This window comes from Podarcis bocagei, assembly GCF_964188305.1.
Source record: "Podarcis bocagei genome assembly, chromosome: 7".
NCBI classification, from domain to species: domain Eukaryota; kingdom Metazoa; phylum Chordata; class Lepidosauria; order Squamata; family Lacertidae; genus Podarcis; species Podarcis bocagei.
The window spans coordinates 26,257,205-26,272,185 of NC_138132.1; the positions used below are offsets into that span (position 1 = coordinate 26,257,205).

The following is a 14,981-nucleotide window of genomic DNA, read 5'->3' on the forward strand; positions in this document are numbered from 1 at the left end:
TTCTCATGAGAAGGGGGGGGGAGAGAGAGGAATAGCAACGGAGAGAAGGAGGGTGAGCCTGGCAGAGAGAGGCTGGGGAGAGCATTGCTTCAGCAAAGGAGATTGTTCAGAAATGCCATCCCCAAAGGAAAGAGGCTTTGCGGCAAAAGCCACATTCCCCTCCCTGTTTCCTCCCTCTCCACCCCCCCCCAATTCCTCTTAGCTTTCTCCTTTCACTGTACAGATGGCTCTCAAGCCTCTCATATTTGCTGTGGCAGTTCTCACCCCCCCTTCTCCTTCCCCACCAGTCCATCAGTATGCATCATGTGTTTTTTTTCACCATGGCAACCTCCTTTCTCCCTCCCCAGCCCCCCCTCAGCTTTCCAAAAGCACTTAGTAGCAATACCCATGACCCTGTGGATATTGCTAACCTCTCCTCACCACCCACAGGTAGAGGCGGCCTTGCGCCTCCTCCTCCTCCCTCCTCTGCTCTCCCAGCCTGCCTGCCTGTCTCTCCCACCTCTGTGGCCCCCTCCACCTCCACCCCCCCCTTGCAAGGCTGCTGCATCCCCTCCTAGAGTAAGGACACTGACAGGGCTGTCTTTCGATTCCTGGAACTTTCACGCCAGGCGGTGTTTATGGCACTGGCATTCTCCCGCCACCGCCCCCCCCTGCACCCACCCATCTGTCTCTCTTAACCTGTCTGCAGTCCAGAGTCAATGCTGCTGCCTCCTTCTTCCTTTTGCTGGTTGGTACACAACAGCTACCCTCACAGCCATCTATCAAGTCCCCCCCCCCACCCAGGGAAGCTGTGGCCTGCAGGTGCTAGGAGACCTGTCGTCTTGCTAGGATCTGCAGTCTGCATTAATGGCTCGGAAGGAGGAAGCTTTGCCTCAGCTTCTTTCTCTCCCCCTGATGCTGAAGGACAGCAAAGGGCGGGTGGTGCTCCTGCTAGGTGACAACTTTCCCACAATGATTCATGCGCCCGCAAGCAAGAGTGAGCGGCTGCCTAGCAGGAGAGGAGCGCATGCCGCGCCGTTTGCTCATGCCCAAGAGAGATGCCACGTAGGCCAAGGGCCAGGTCTCTGCCTACATAACTGTAGGAGACAGAAGCGCACTGCTCTGGCACAAACAGGATTGGTCTGCAAGACAGGCCTCTGTTTCACACTTTGTGTTTGCCAGAATCAAAACAGTGATAAATTATGCAAATCTACTTTTTACTTCTACTTCTTTAGTTGAGAGAAAATAAGCATGCATTCACGGGGGTCACTCTCAGTTTGCTGCCCTCCTCCGTCTCCACCCGCCTTATTTGCATTGGGAATGCTGAGTCAGGAAACATCCAGCTGTACCCTGAACTCCAACTGTGCACTTTTGAGCACAGGGTGCGATGCTGGAGGCAGCAGAGGATTTGAGAAATGAGGATCCGAGCTTAAGGGACGCACAAGAAGGAATCCCACCTAGATGTAACGTGCTTGTTGGCAGCAGAGGTTGCCTGCATCCTTCTATTCAAGGGATCTGTAGTAATAGCTACTGGGTGGAGCGATCTTATGGAGTTGACAGTTAGGAGAGTCTGTAGAGGAGGAACCACAGTGGAAGTTTCTTCAGCTAGGGCTAGTGGGTGCAGCTCTCATAAGAATCTAAACACATGCCTACACCCACCCACATCCACCCCCCCAAAGCCATAGCCCCATCATTCTCCTATCACCCACACTCACATTCACACATTTCCATTGACTGAGGTTGTGTATACACCATGCATTTAAAGCATATTCCCCTGCTCTGCCCCAAAGAATTCTGGGAACTGTGGTGCTGGGAATTATAGTTTGTGAAGGATAAACTACTGTTCCCAGGATTATTGCAGGGGTGGGGTGGGAATGTGCTTTAAAAGTGTGGGGTTTACATGGCCTAAGAGAGCCAGTGTGGTGTAGTGGTTAGAGTGTTGCACTAGGGGCTGGTAGACCAGGGTTCAAACTGCCAACCAGCCATGAAACTCACTGGGTGACCTCGGACTGTCTCCTAACCTAACCCACTTCCCAAGGTTGTTCTGAGGATAAAATGGGGAGGGGGGGAACCGTGCATGCCACCTTGGGCTCCTTGGAGGGAGGGTATAATTTAAATCATTCAATCAGTGCTCATGGTGTATAACTTCCCCACAAACAAATCAGAATGAATGCTCAATATACAATGACTGTAACCTTTGTTTAAGCAAATCGGAGTGAATATTTGATAAATACATCATCTGGAGAAACTCAAAGACTACCACTGATAAGCCTGCTGGGGTTTCAGACAAGAGTCTTTTCCAACCCTATTTGGAAATGACAGGCATTGAACCCATGGCCTTCTGCACATCAGGCATGTGCTCTACCATTCAGCTGTAGCCCCTTGCCAAGACAAGAGGGAGAAAAGTGACTTGCACAAGACTAGGAACTGGTGGGGGGTGTGTGTGTGTGTGTGTGTTGGTAATGTCAACCACTGCAATGGCTGCTAAGGTTCTATATCCTCTCGCCGATTTTTATCAATACCATGGGGACAAATCAGCACTCAGCACCATGGCTATCATTGGCTGCTAACCCTGATGACAATATTCTACCTCCACTGACAGAGACAGTGAATGCTGCTGAATGCCAGCCGCTGGAAATCACAAGTAGGGACATTTGCTGTTGTGCTCAGGTTATGCTTGTGGGCATCTCATGTGCATCTGGTTGGCCACTGTGAGCTCTGGATCCTGGACCAGATGGAGCCAGCATGTCTCTTATGTTCTTACATGAGAAGAACATGTAATTTCCCAGTTGACTTCAGCCTGCAACCAGTTTGCACTCCCTACTAGACCATTTTGGAAACTCCTGCTTACTCAGGTTAGGACTATGCTAAGCCTTATCTCCCAACTGAGTATCAAAGAGATTATTCAACAGATAAAGATATATTTACAAGGAGAACTGAAGCAAGAGGAATGTAGGACAGCTCCCTTGAAAAAGAGTGATCAGGCCAAGGTTGAAGTTTATTGTTTATTGAGCATTCTTGATTTGTTTGTGGGGAAGTTAGCTATTTACTGATAGGGAGGCATTTAGGGCTCCCCACCCCTGTCCTAAACAGTTGATTGCCAATGAAATAAGCACACAGTGACCCAAGGTGCATCTCCTTTTGCTTTCTTCTGAAGGGTAGAGAAAGGAAGGAAAAGGGAGTCGGTAAAAACATGAGAGTTGTGGTTGGATTTTAAGAGCAAACAAAGCCTGTTGGTGAGAGGATCTGAGTCTGCCCCCTCCTGCAGATTATCTCCTATCGCTCCTTCCTGCCCAGCACGTTAACTCCTCGCCAGGCTTATTTTTGGTCCTGAAGCCCAGCTGCAGGGGCAAGGGCGGGGGGACGGGGGACGAGGATGAGTTCTGGCAGCAGATGCAGAGATGGAAACCGTGGGAGGAAGCTCAGTGCTGGCCCAAGACATTTGCCTTCCTGAAGCAGAGCCTAAATGGCACTCTTCCCTCCCTGCTGCAGCGCTTCAGAAAGAAAAGGAAAGGTCTTGCTACACCACCAGTTCCTGCCTTCATTCTAGCACCAATTGCCCAGTTGAATGGCAGGCCAGCCCTGAGTATTCCAGGAAAAATTGTGGAATTGAATCAGATATCCCCTTCCCAAAAAAAGAGGTGTCCTATGCTAGGAGGGATCCTTTTTCCTGCATGACCCCAAAGTAGGTGTGGCTACCCCATTTTCTCTTTCTGTGCCACCCCCTTTGTCTCTCTTCCTGCTACCTTTTTTGCCCACCTGCCCATCCCAGACAGGCTGATGGTAAAGGGATAGATCACTATTTCAAGAGATCTGAATTGATCATTTGCAGGGGGCTTTCCCTTTCTTCTCCTTCCATCACTCTATTTTGGCTTTTTTGGGGTTGTCCCGCTCCAGATCACTTCCTTCTTGATTACCCCCAACTGTATGAAATGTGGTCAAACCTACCCATGCAGTCTTGTGTGTGCCTGGCATCCTATTTAAACTGGGGCATCGGCCTCTCATTCCTCCAAGCACACACCCCAATTCCATGAACAAAGCTGACCAGACAGGCAGCCGAATCTTCCTTCAACACTGACAGCCAGGCCACGGCCTCCAGCGCACTTGAGATCAATGGGCTAGCTCAGGGGATGGTGCAGGACAGCACTTTACTGCACATTTCTCCTAATCCAAATATTTTTCTGTATGCCATTTTGTCTAATATGCATTTCTTCAAGCATTTTCCTGTAACAGAATACATTCTAGGTATTTTAATGAATGCATGCATTAAAAACTCCAAACTTTCCCCAATATATGCATTTTTGCACACATTTTTGTGTAGGAAATGTGTACGTATTTTAAAAGAGATATTTTAGTTTGCATATTGTTTCTGATTAGGTGGATTCATATTAAAATGTCATCCAAATCAGATTTGTTCCTCATCATGTAAACAGCTTGGGAGTGTGTGGATTGCAGGGACTTAGCTATCCGTTTATTGCCTATCCAGCCATTTATCTTTTTTTTTAAAGAAAAAACAGGGGGAAACCCCCATAACCTGCACCACTTTGTAGTGTTTCTGCAACATGGCAAGGAACTTGTGGCAGCGCTTGTATGATTATGGATCATATTTCCCATGCGGACTTGCTGATGGCTGAACATTTTTTAGAAGCTCTGCTTTATTTGGGGGCTAACAAGGGGTGAGAGGTGGGAAGGAAGCTTGCACTCTCTGCATTCTGCACTGGCTGAACTACAACTCCCATTGGCCATGGGGGCTGGGGCTGATGGGATTCCTCATCCCAGTATAGACAAATGTGGAGCTAGATGGACCAATGATCTTAGTATAAAAATATTTCTGTGTTCCTATTGCCCATATTTTTGTTATGGTGGGGATGGTAAAGTGAAGGATGAACAAAGCCACTTCTGAATACACACATGGCACTTTTTTTAAGATCCAAGAGGAGAGACGCTTGATGGATGGTTAAACCACTATTTGCTAGCATCCAGGGTAGGCTTTGGATGCAAAATTATAATGCCCATTTGCTCCCTTTGAAAGGAGAACAGATCTGCATGCAAGAGTTATTCCATCTAATATAGAAACCTTTAGAATAGTGCAGGGCTGGCCACCCATGAGGCAAGGTGAGGCAACTGCCACAGATGGCAGGAGGCATAGGGCAGCAGATTTGGCCACCAAGGAATGTTTTGTCCACTTCTGCTGCTTGGATGGCAGTGACTGCAGCAGCACACTCCTTGGAGGCTGGATCTGCTCTCTCCTCGGCAGCACCCCTAATGCCGCCTCTATAGTGGCCTCTTGGTGAATAGGAGCTGCTGCTGGTCTTCCACTTGTTTCCAATGAAGATCTTTATTCCCCCTTTGTTCTTCCCTGGTTTGTCCCACATAGCAGACACTGGCATATTAAAATGCACACAAAAAGTCTGCCTGTCGGTCATTGTGCACAAGCAAAAAAAAAAAAAGTTACCTGTGCATTGTGATGGCACCCACTTTCCCCTGAATTAGCACGCAAATGCTGAACTCTCTGTGTGTGTTAGTTGCCATCTTGAAGTGCCCTTCAGTTTCCTCCTGGCTTCCCAGCAGCACAGCATTTTTTAGGGCACCTTGTCTTCCAACCACAGTGGGAGCAACGGCAGACAAAGTCGCACAGACAAAGCTTCCCGCTTTGAAATGCAGGCCAGAAAAAATCTTATCCACCCCGCCAAGCTTATTCTGGTGTTCTGGTGCGGAGGCCTCTCAGTCGAGAAAAACAAGCGAGCTATTTTCATGCCGCCAACAGAGAGGCTGGGAGCCTAGAGCCAAGTGGCAGCAAGCTGGAAATCAGGATCCTACAGAACTGCAAAGAGCAAAAGCTTATGCTCTCCATCTGATGATGCCCTTTGATTGCAGCCCAAATGTCAGAATGGCAGCCTTTGCAACCCATTGTTCCTGGATTTGGCCTTAGAAGTGCCTCTCCCACCCCCACCCCAACGCATAACTAAGCACAGCATCTGAAGTGCATGAGCTAAGCATTAGTTCCAGCCCCTCCCCTCCCCAATCCCCAAGTGCTGGCAACAGACGCTCCCTAGATACCCTAGGCATCCATTCAGTTGTCAACAGAAGCACACAAAGCAGCCTCGTCACTCAATATATAGGTTTCTTTTAATATAAAAAAGTGTCTATTAAAAATTCCTTCCTAAATACACAAAAAGACCAGTTGGGGCACAGGGAGGGGGGAGGGGAAGCAAAATAAAAAGAGGGGCTTTGAGGGGTGGTGTGGATGAAGGCAACGTGGCCTGGGGAAGGAATCAAGCAAGCAGGAGCTTATATGGTGACAACTCAGGTGTGTTCTGTCTCCAGTCGACTACCAAGTCTGGTATATTTAGTTGTACAGTTCAGATCAGTAATGGGTAACACAGAACAGGGGTGGGGGTCTTCCTCTTTTTTTAAGTTTCTTTCTTTTTTTTGTTTTTGCACAATCCACAAAGCTGTACATAAATTTCCAAATCCAGGAAAGGGAGGGAATAGAGAGGGCAGGACAAAGGTGGAAAAAGAAGTCACTCGCTCACACGCGCGCACACATACACCCTGAGCTCAGCACTGGCGCAACGGGGCACACATGGAAGAAATACGGTTTACAAGTGGCCAATGAGAACTCAGAAAATGCCGTTGCTCCCCTCCCTCTCCCTAACAAAAGAGGGTGCATTTGCTTGTCTTTAATCTCCCCCCCTCCCACTTTTCTTTTTAAAATACAAATTTGGATCTTTGGGTGCGTACTGCCAAAAAACAAAACAAAACAAAAAACAAAAAAATAAAAATCCCGCCCCCCTCAACAAACAATAAAAAAGCAACTTAAAACCTCAAGGAAACCCATGCTGAAATTTGCACATCACAAAACCACAGCAGATGTACAGATGCAATATACAATACACGATTTATAATAAAACATTATATACAATAAATAGCTTCTTGTTACTTTTTGTCAATCAATCTGCAAATAGATTTCTCAGTGCATATCTGACACAATTAGCTTCTCTCCTGCTTTGACTCTCTCTGGACTCCTTTTTTTCTTCTTCTTCTCCTCTCAATATATATTTCTGATTTTGAAAACGCGCTGTGTGTGTGTGTGTTCGGGTGTTTTCATTGTGTTTGCTCTTTTGTATTTTTTTTTTCATTTTTTCATATATTTTTGAAAAGTATTTACAATTGCTGGTTTTGTGCAGAAAGAAAAGCCCCATTTTCCCACCCTCCACCCCACCTTGCTTCTCAACAAAGGAGACACAAGCATCTCAGTGACAGACCTGGGGTTGGGGGCAGCAGGGAGAGGCAGGCGAGGCAGTAACATAGAGGGCCACAGTAATACAGGTGTGTATTGGGGTTGGGCAGGGGGGCAGGGAGGGAAAGGCAACACGAGGCTTCTGTCTTCTTGCTGGGACTTCTCAGTGGATGAGGATTCTTCAAGGGGGAAGTCCTCCTTCTCTCTACCCAGCCTCCTGAAGGAGCAATGTCAAGAGGAACCAAGAAGGGTGCATTTCCGTTTGTCACAAGAGCATAGGCCAGTGTGGTCGGGGGAGGATCTTCCTGTTGGTTGTGGGAGCTGGGAACAGAAACAAAGGGAAAGAATTAACAGCAATGACACGGAAGCTAGGCTTGAGGAGCCTGGTGCCCTCCAAATCATGCTGGATGTTAACTCCGATCAGTCCCAGCCAGCATCGATTGGTTGTTAGGAAAGGTGGGAGTTGTACTCCGGCAATATATGGGGGGCCACAGGTTCCCCACCTTCGGGTAAATAGCACCAGCATAACAACAGCAGGTCAGTGCAGCCAAGAGGCTCCCAAGTATGTGGTTTTTCAAAAGTAGCCTCCGATTCAGAATGCGACGGTTTTAGAGGGCCTCTGAACATACGCAGCGTTTGCCTTGAACACATGAAGCTGTCTTGTACGAGTCAAACCCCTGCTCCATCTGACTCACTGTTGTCTCCTTTGTTTGGTGGCCTGAAATTCTTTTACTTAGGGATTCCAGGGACTGAACTCAGGATCTTCTGCAGGCAGCGCATGTAATCTACCATTGAGCTACCATATCATCCCACAGTGTGTGGCTTGTCTCTCTTACTAGAGGTATCAGGGCATTGTTCAGCCACAGATCTGCTGTCTACTCATGGCACGTTGCAATCTATGCCCATCTATGGGAGGCGTATTATTAGCCTACAATGTCTATTGAAGCCATTCAACAAATCTTTCAGTATAAGGACCAAACTATTTGTGACTGTAACGGTGTAGCTCTGCTCCTGGGTCCAGGGTTTTTTGTCCAGCCCTGAAGTGAACAATTGTGAATTGTGCATAGCTCTTGTTATTATTTATTGATAGGGGATTTAAATCCTTGCATGTTGTTTTTAACACTTTGCCCCTGTTTGTTCTCATACCGGATCATTGGAACATAGAGCTCATAGACTTATAGAATTGTAGAGACCCAAGGGGTCATCTGGTCCAACCACCCACAATGCAGGAATCCTGCCTATCAGACCACTGGTCCATCTAGCTCAGCATTGTTTACAGTGACTGACAGCGGCTCTTCATGGTTTTAGTTAAGGTTCTCTCCTAGCCTGACCAGGAGGTGTCACAGATTGAACTTTGGGCTTTCTGCATGCAAGGCAAATGCTCTACCACTGAGCTATGGGCCTTGCAGAAAAAAGTGCCCCTATTTGTTAATGGGATGTCTATTCCGCTTACCCAGCCCCTCACTTTTTTGCAAATTATATTGTTAGTATAGGGCCCCGATTTGGATGAAGACTGCAACGGGATGGCAAAGGGTTAAAGGCCCCCTACCCCTCACAGAAGAGTTCCAGTCTGGAATGGGGCCTCTACACAGGCAATTTGTAAGGGGAAAATGCTGCATTCAAGGTCAGAACTACCTAGTTAAGAGCACTTGTGGTTTAAACGCATGCAGTCGGCCCCTGAAAACAAAAGCGAGAAATAGACTGGCCCTTGGGTGGATTGGTAGAGTGCATTACCAACTGAGTGAGAGATTGTGGCCACCTTCCTTTGGACAGAAAAGAGAGCTTAGGAATACCTGAATGTTTGAGTGGTTGTGGAGGTTGAAGGGCTGATATGCACAAGAGCTGGCCTGGCAGCTTTGCACCTTAAAAATCTCAAGATATATGCAGGTGGACTGTCGTTACTCAGTCCTGAACTGGGCTGCCACGGAAACATTCTTGCCCAAGGATCCTCCAAAACATGGAGCCACCAGTGGTACCGCAGCCACGTCATGTGTGGTTAGAGGCACCGACTGTGTGGTTCCAAGGTGTTCACATACATGTTCCGGGACTGAATCCAAGCTCGGAATTTAGCCCTGGTCACACCATGGAGATCTTTCCAGCCATGCCTAAACAAAAACAGCAGGCACTGCTTCCGAGTCCAAGGGACCTAGCTTTGTAGTTCCAGAGGCAGAGCCACCTGGGGATCAAGAGGCATAAAAATGCAGAGGAATGGCGCGTTCAACCCTCCCGTGACAGATGCTGGAGGCCCTCAGGCAGAAGAAACAGAGTGACAGGCATCCTAGCGAGGCAAAGGATGAGGAGAGCTAAGGGATCAGTTGTCATAGAGACTGTTACTGCTAAGACTTGTTCAGCTTAGTTAGCATGGGAGAGCAGGAGAAGGTGCCCATTGGACAGCTACCGCTGAGAGGCTCTCAGAAGTGGCATCAAAATGGATGCTAGTAGGAAGGGAATGAGGAGCAGCAACAGGAGGAAAAGGGGGGACTGTGCTGACCACAGCAGCCCTAGAAACACGTTTAAAGGGCGGGTGGGAGCGGATGCCCTAGCTAAGGCCTGCCTCTGAAACCTTTCTCCTAGCTCTGCCCTATTCATTTTAAAAACCATGGATTCTGGGCAGGGCTGCAGCCTAGTGGTTTCTGACAGAAGCTGAGCTTTTTGCACTTCAAACCTGACCATGGAGACCCTTGACACCAGCCCTGTTCAGTAGTGAGTAACGATAAGCCAGTCTGCACACAGCTTGAGATTTTAAGGTGCAGAGCTGCTAAGTCAGCTTCTGTATATGTCAACCTTTCCATCCCAGTATGCTCAATCAGGTATTCCTCCAAGCCCTCCTTTCTATCAAAAGGTGGGTGCCCACCATGTCCCACCCTGCAGTGAAAAAAGAAGCAAGTAAGCAAACAAACAACCCACAACCCAAAGCTTTTCGGCAACTTTTTTAGTGTGGGGTGAAGAAGCTACATATAGAGGTGCATGCAGGAGCAAGTCCACAGTGGCCACTCACAAGTCATGGTTTTGCTCTGCTGTCGCCACCTCTGTCTCAGAGCAATGGAAGATGGGTGTGCAGAGGAAAAACACACTCTTCTACTCCATTGTTAAGTCTCTCATTCAGCAGCAGGAGACCTGATGAGCTGAGACTGCGCTCACAACTTGGTTCCTGGAGCAGGTGTTAGGGATCAGCACTGTGGGTACCCCAAAAGACGCCCCACTGTGGATTTCTGGCTCCCCTGGGCCCTGCTCTTCCTCTTCCTCTTTGCTGCCACTGTCTGTTCAGTGACCTCTCGGAGCAGCTGTGCAGATAAGCAAGCAAATAGGCATCAGTGAACAGCAAGGAGGAAGTGAGCCCACTCACAGAGAGGCCTCACGAGGGCATCTCGCCCCAAAGCCCCCTCAAAAACTCTGCAGCCTGCACTGCATAGCAAACCGTGCGGGTGCAATTCTGTCTGCAAAATAGATATTATTGCCTGCTAGTTGTTTTCAGGCCACTACTGAAACTGGATCCAGAAAGGGGACAAGCTGTCATGAGCTGCAGCCCCCCGCCATCCTGTTCTTCTCAGTGCCCTCAGCGGTCACACTGGTTGAGGACTGCTTGCCTACTTGCCAACCAGACGTATGAAAAGATAGGACATAGGAGCAGGAAAATGATAAAAGGAATGAGACCCCACATAATTTTTGAACCGGAATTTTCCATATTAAGAGCGGCATGTAAATGAACCTAAAAAATAATAATAGATAAATGAATCCTCCTAGAATGTGCCTTTCAAGAGTTATGATGGAAGGAGGCCCCTTTGTATGTTCATTCAAGTCAAAAAACACTTTCATATGTAAAGCTACAATGTCAGAGAGATAGCCATAATCCTCCTCTGAGTCCTGCCACAATTTCTATGCATTTCCTTACTCTCCATCATTTGTCCTGCTTCAAGATTTGCAGCACAGAGCTATGCCGGATACAGCAGCCATGCTCCCTGACCACTGCAGATCTGATTCAGCAGGCTCCCCTCTAGCTTTTGAGCCTTGCTCAGCCCACACACTTTCCAATCTACATAGCCTTGAGTGATGTATAAACATGCTCTTAAAAAGAGAGTGAAGATTATCTGTGTGCTGAATTCTATATCCTGTGCCAATTTCTGCATTTGTGCAGGGGGCCCGTGGAATGCACTCCTTTCTGCAGTCCGTTTCTTGATTATTTCATGTATCAACAGGAAAATGTACTTGGGCAGGGCCTGCTTACACATTTTGTACACTGCCTTGATCTTTGAAGAGGGGCTGTAGCTCAGTGGGGGAGCTTTGCATGCCAAAGGTCCTGCGTTCAATCCTCCACATCTTCAGGTAGAGCTGAGGAGGACTCCTGTCACAAACGCTAGAGATTGCCGGTCAGTGTAGACAATACTAAGCTAAATGGACCAATGGGGTCTGACTCAGTATAAGGCAGCTTCCAGGCTTTATTATGATGGTGGTGATGATGATGATGATTATTCCCCATATTTTTTCCTGACAGGGCTCAAGGCAGCTTGCATATAAAAATAAGAACTGCTAAAAGCAAACCAAAAAATCTTCATTAAAAAGCAATTAAACATGGATAGAAATAAACCATATACATATATAAAATCTTTTAAAATCATACGAATAATTACAATAAAAACAGCACGGCACCAGCCGTTTCATTAAAAGCAGCCAATCCCCAAAAGCCTGTTAGAACAAATATGTAAGCAACAACCTACTTCCTTGATTATTATTTTTTTAAAGTCAGGTTTTCTGTGGATTCCTGAGAGCTCAGTGGTAGAGATAAAAGGATAAACATCAAGGAAAGGGTTAAGGAAATAAACAGACCCATCTCTCCCCCACACAACACACTTTCCATTGAATGGGCTTAAATGAGCACTTAATGTGACTTTAATATGGCTGTTTCAGTATGCTAATCCAATATCGATTGATTGTAAAAAGGGACGCCCTCTCTGAAATTGAACAAGCCAGTGAGAAACAGACCTGGCATGCAATTAGTGCCAAATTACCCAGGCCCTGATGGCTTTGAGTGCATCCTGATTAGAGCTGGAAACTCACATGGAAAGGGGCAAATTCCAGACAGACACCTGCACTCCAGGAAAACGCTTTCTGATGGTGGCAAACTCTCAGCAGGGAGGAGGTGTGCAAAAGGTGCAGCAGCACAATCAAGAGGATTAAAGAAACAGGTGTGCATCTAGACATGGTTTAGCCAGAGAAAAAACTGAACAAGGGTTGGGCTGAACGAGAGTTCAGGATGACCCGAGCCTGGAAACGGGCAATTGATTTAAGAGGTAAAGTTGGTGACAAAACAGTAGTATCGTCACTTGGGGGGGGGCATACACCCATAAATTATGTTCCACTTGGACCCAATGCAAGGCCAATCCTGTCTTTAGGTAGAGTGAAGCAGATGCTCAGGCAGTGAATGCTAGGGAGGGCATTGGCTGATCCTCCTGATCCTGATTCCCAGGATATGTCTGCACATGCCACACCACTTAATGGCTGACCCTCTTGGAAGTACTTAGGGTGGTGTCCAGTACTCCTGTTCCATTAGCATAAGGCATGTGCACTAGTGGAAGAGAACTTCCCCTTCATCTGCAGCCCCCATGTGCCCTCAAAATCAGCTGCAGATGGTTGGGTGACCCTTCAGACATTAATGGGGTGGGGTGGGGACATGCAGTGGGAGGAGAGGAAAAGGCAGTCCTGTTGTGCCATTGGAACTCCACCAGATTTGCTCTCATGCATCTCACAGTGAGACATTTTAGTTTCCCACAAGGCCCTGAAAGGACATTAGACTGCTAGCATTGTAGGAGACTGAGATTGTTACTTACTGGCAGATGACGGTGTCCCCAAGGCCCGTTCACAGACTTGTAAAATCTTCTGGGCTCTCCAAAGAAATTAAGCAACGACGACAAAAATGTTCTTTTTTAATAAAAAAAATGCAAACAAACAACCTGGGAGAAAAATAATGATAATAATATAATAATAAAAACTGCACAAGAGAAAGATGAGAAGAAAAAAGAAAAAGAGCTACGAGGAGGAGGAAAATGCTGAGTCTCCAATCTTCATTACTGAGTTTTCATTTTGAGTTCACAGATTAGACGGTTCTCTTTTCCCTCTCCCAAAAAGAAACAAAAATAAATTTCCCCTTCCCATGGCTATCCATGTAGGTTGTCCATTGCCTTCCGGTGTGTTTCTCGTATGCATGCTGTGGGTGGGTGGGTGGTGCTGGGCATCACGGGTGCTCCCCTGGCTCTCGCACTCCACGTGGGCAGTGGCTGTGATCGTTCGATTGTCTTTTTGCTGGACTGCAGGGTGGGAGGAGAGGAGGGCTGACAACATGGTCTGGTTCAAAAATCGTCTCCATGCCGTTCTCAAAGAAAGCGAGTTTTTTATTTTTATTTTTTTAATATATTTTCTTTTTTCTTTCTTTCTTTTTTTTAAAAGGGGGTGTTTATCTCTCTCCTTTCCCCCTCTTTTCCTTTCTCTCTCTCTATTTTTTTCTTAGAAAACCCCCCCAAAAGAACCAACAAACAAACGAACAAAAAGATCAGTTTTTGATTTCCATTAAATACAGAACTTGAAAAGTGTTCCAGAAAAAGTGCTGGCTAAAGTAGCTCTGAAAAAGAGAGGGGGAAGGGAGGAGAAAAAAGAAAAGAGAGAGACATGTATCAAAACATGGCCCATTCCATCAGAGCATGCACATTCATTCTGGAGCATGGAGCATGGAGCCCGAGGGACCAATAGCCTTTTGTCCGACAAATCCCCTTATTTGAATCTTCAGTTTAGTAGGCCTTTAAAAGAAACGACGTTCTTTGAATGCACGCAAAACAGGAGTTCCCTGTATATGGGTTTGTGTTTTAGAAAATTGCTTTAAAAAGCTATGTTCAAATATTTGTGAAAGAGATGTTCCATAGTTTAGCACTGCACCCTTGGTAGAAACTGGACATTATGGTGGGGGGGGGGGAGTGAGAAAGAGAGAGAGAGAGAGAGATGGAAAGCCACAGACTGGTTTTCCATCCTTTCTGTTCCACAAAGTCCTATAAGACAAAACACATGACAAGACGTCATTGCATGGTAAGATTCACTATCCCTGTAAACAGCAAATGACGTGGAGCGTGGGTGGGGAAACTCACATGGCAATGATATAACAGCACACATTTTTCTAAATTACACTGGACCAGGAATGGAGAAACCTGTGGCTCTCTGGATGTTATTGGACTCCAACTCCCATGAGCCACAGCCAGCATGGCCAGTGTGAGGCAGCAGCAAAAAAGCTAATGCTATTCTAGGCTGCATCAACAAAAATATAGTGTCCAGATCATGGGAAATAACAGAGTAGTGCTCTATTCTGCCTTGGTCAGAACACACCTGGAATCCTGTAGCCATTTCTGGGCATCACTGTTTAAGAAAGATATTGACAAGCCAGAATGTGTGCAGAGGAGGGCGACCAAGATGATCAAGTGTCTGGAAACGAAGCCTTATGAGGAATGGTTGAGGGAGTTGGGTATGTTTAGCTTGCATTAGAGGAAACTGAGAGGAGATATGATCACAGAGTTGGAATTGTAGAGTTGGAAGGGACCCTGAGGATCATCTAGTCCTCCCCCCAGCAGTGTAGGAATATGCAGCTATCCCATACATGCATCAAACCCGAAACCTTGGCGTTATCAGCACCACACTCTAGCCAACGGAGCTATCCATGATTGCTTCAAGTTACAAGAAAGGAGATTCTGTCGAAACATCAGGAAGAACTTTATGATAGCAG

General features: G+C 46.9%; 1 protein-coding gene across 4 annotated transcripts in view; it reads right to left on the bottom strand.

Moving 5' to 3' along the window:
- Positions 1-6,090: 6,090 nt before the first annotated feature.
- AHDC1 (AT-hook DNA binding motif containing 1) overlaps positions 6,091-14,981 on the bottom strand; it is a 204,807-nt gene continuing 195,916 nt past the window's right edge. For all 4 annotated transcript variants that reach the window (XM_081201858.1, XM_081201860.1, XM_081201859.1 and 1 more), the window contains exons 5-6: positions 13,048-13,835; positions 6,091-7,543 (exon numbers count right to left, since the gene is read on the bottom strand). The gene's annotated coding sequence lies outside the window, so the exon portion shown is untranslated. The remainder of the gene's footprint in view (positions 7,544-13,047; positions 13,836-14,981) is intronic.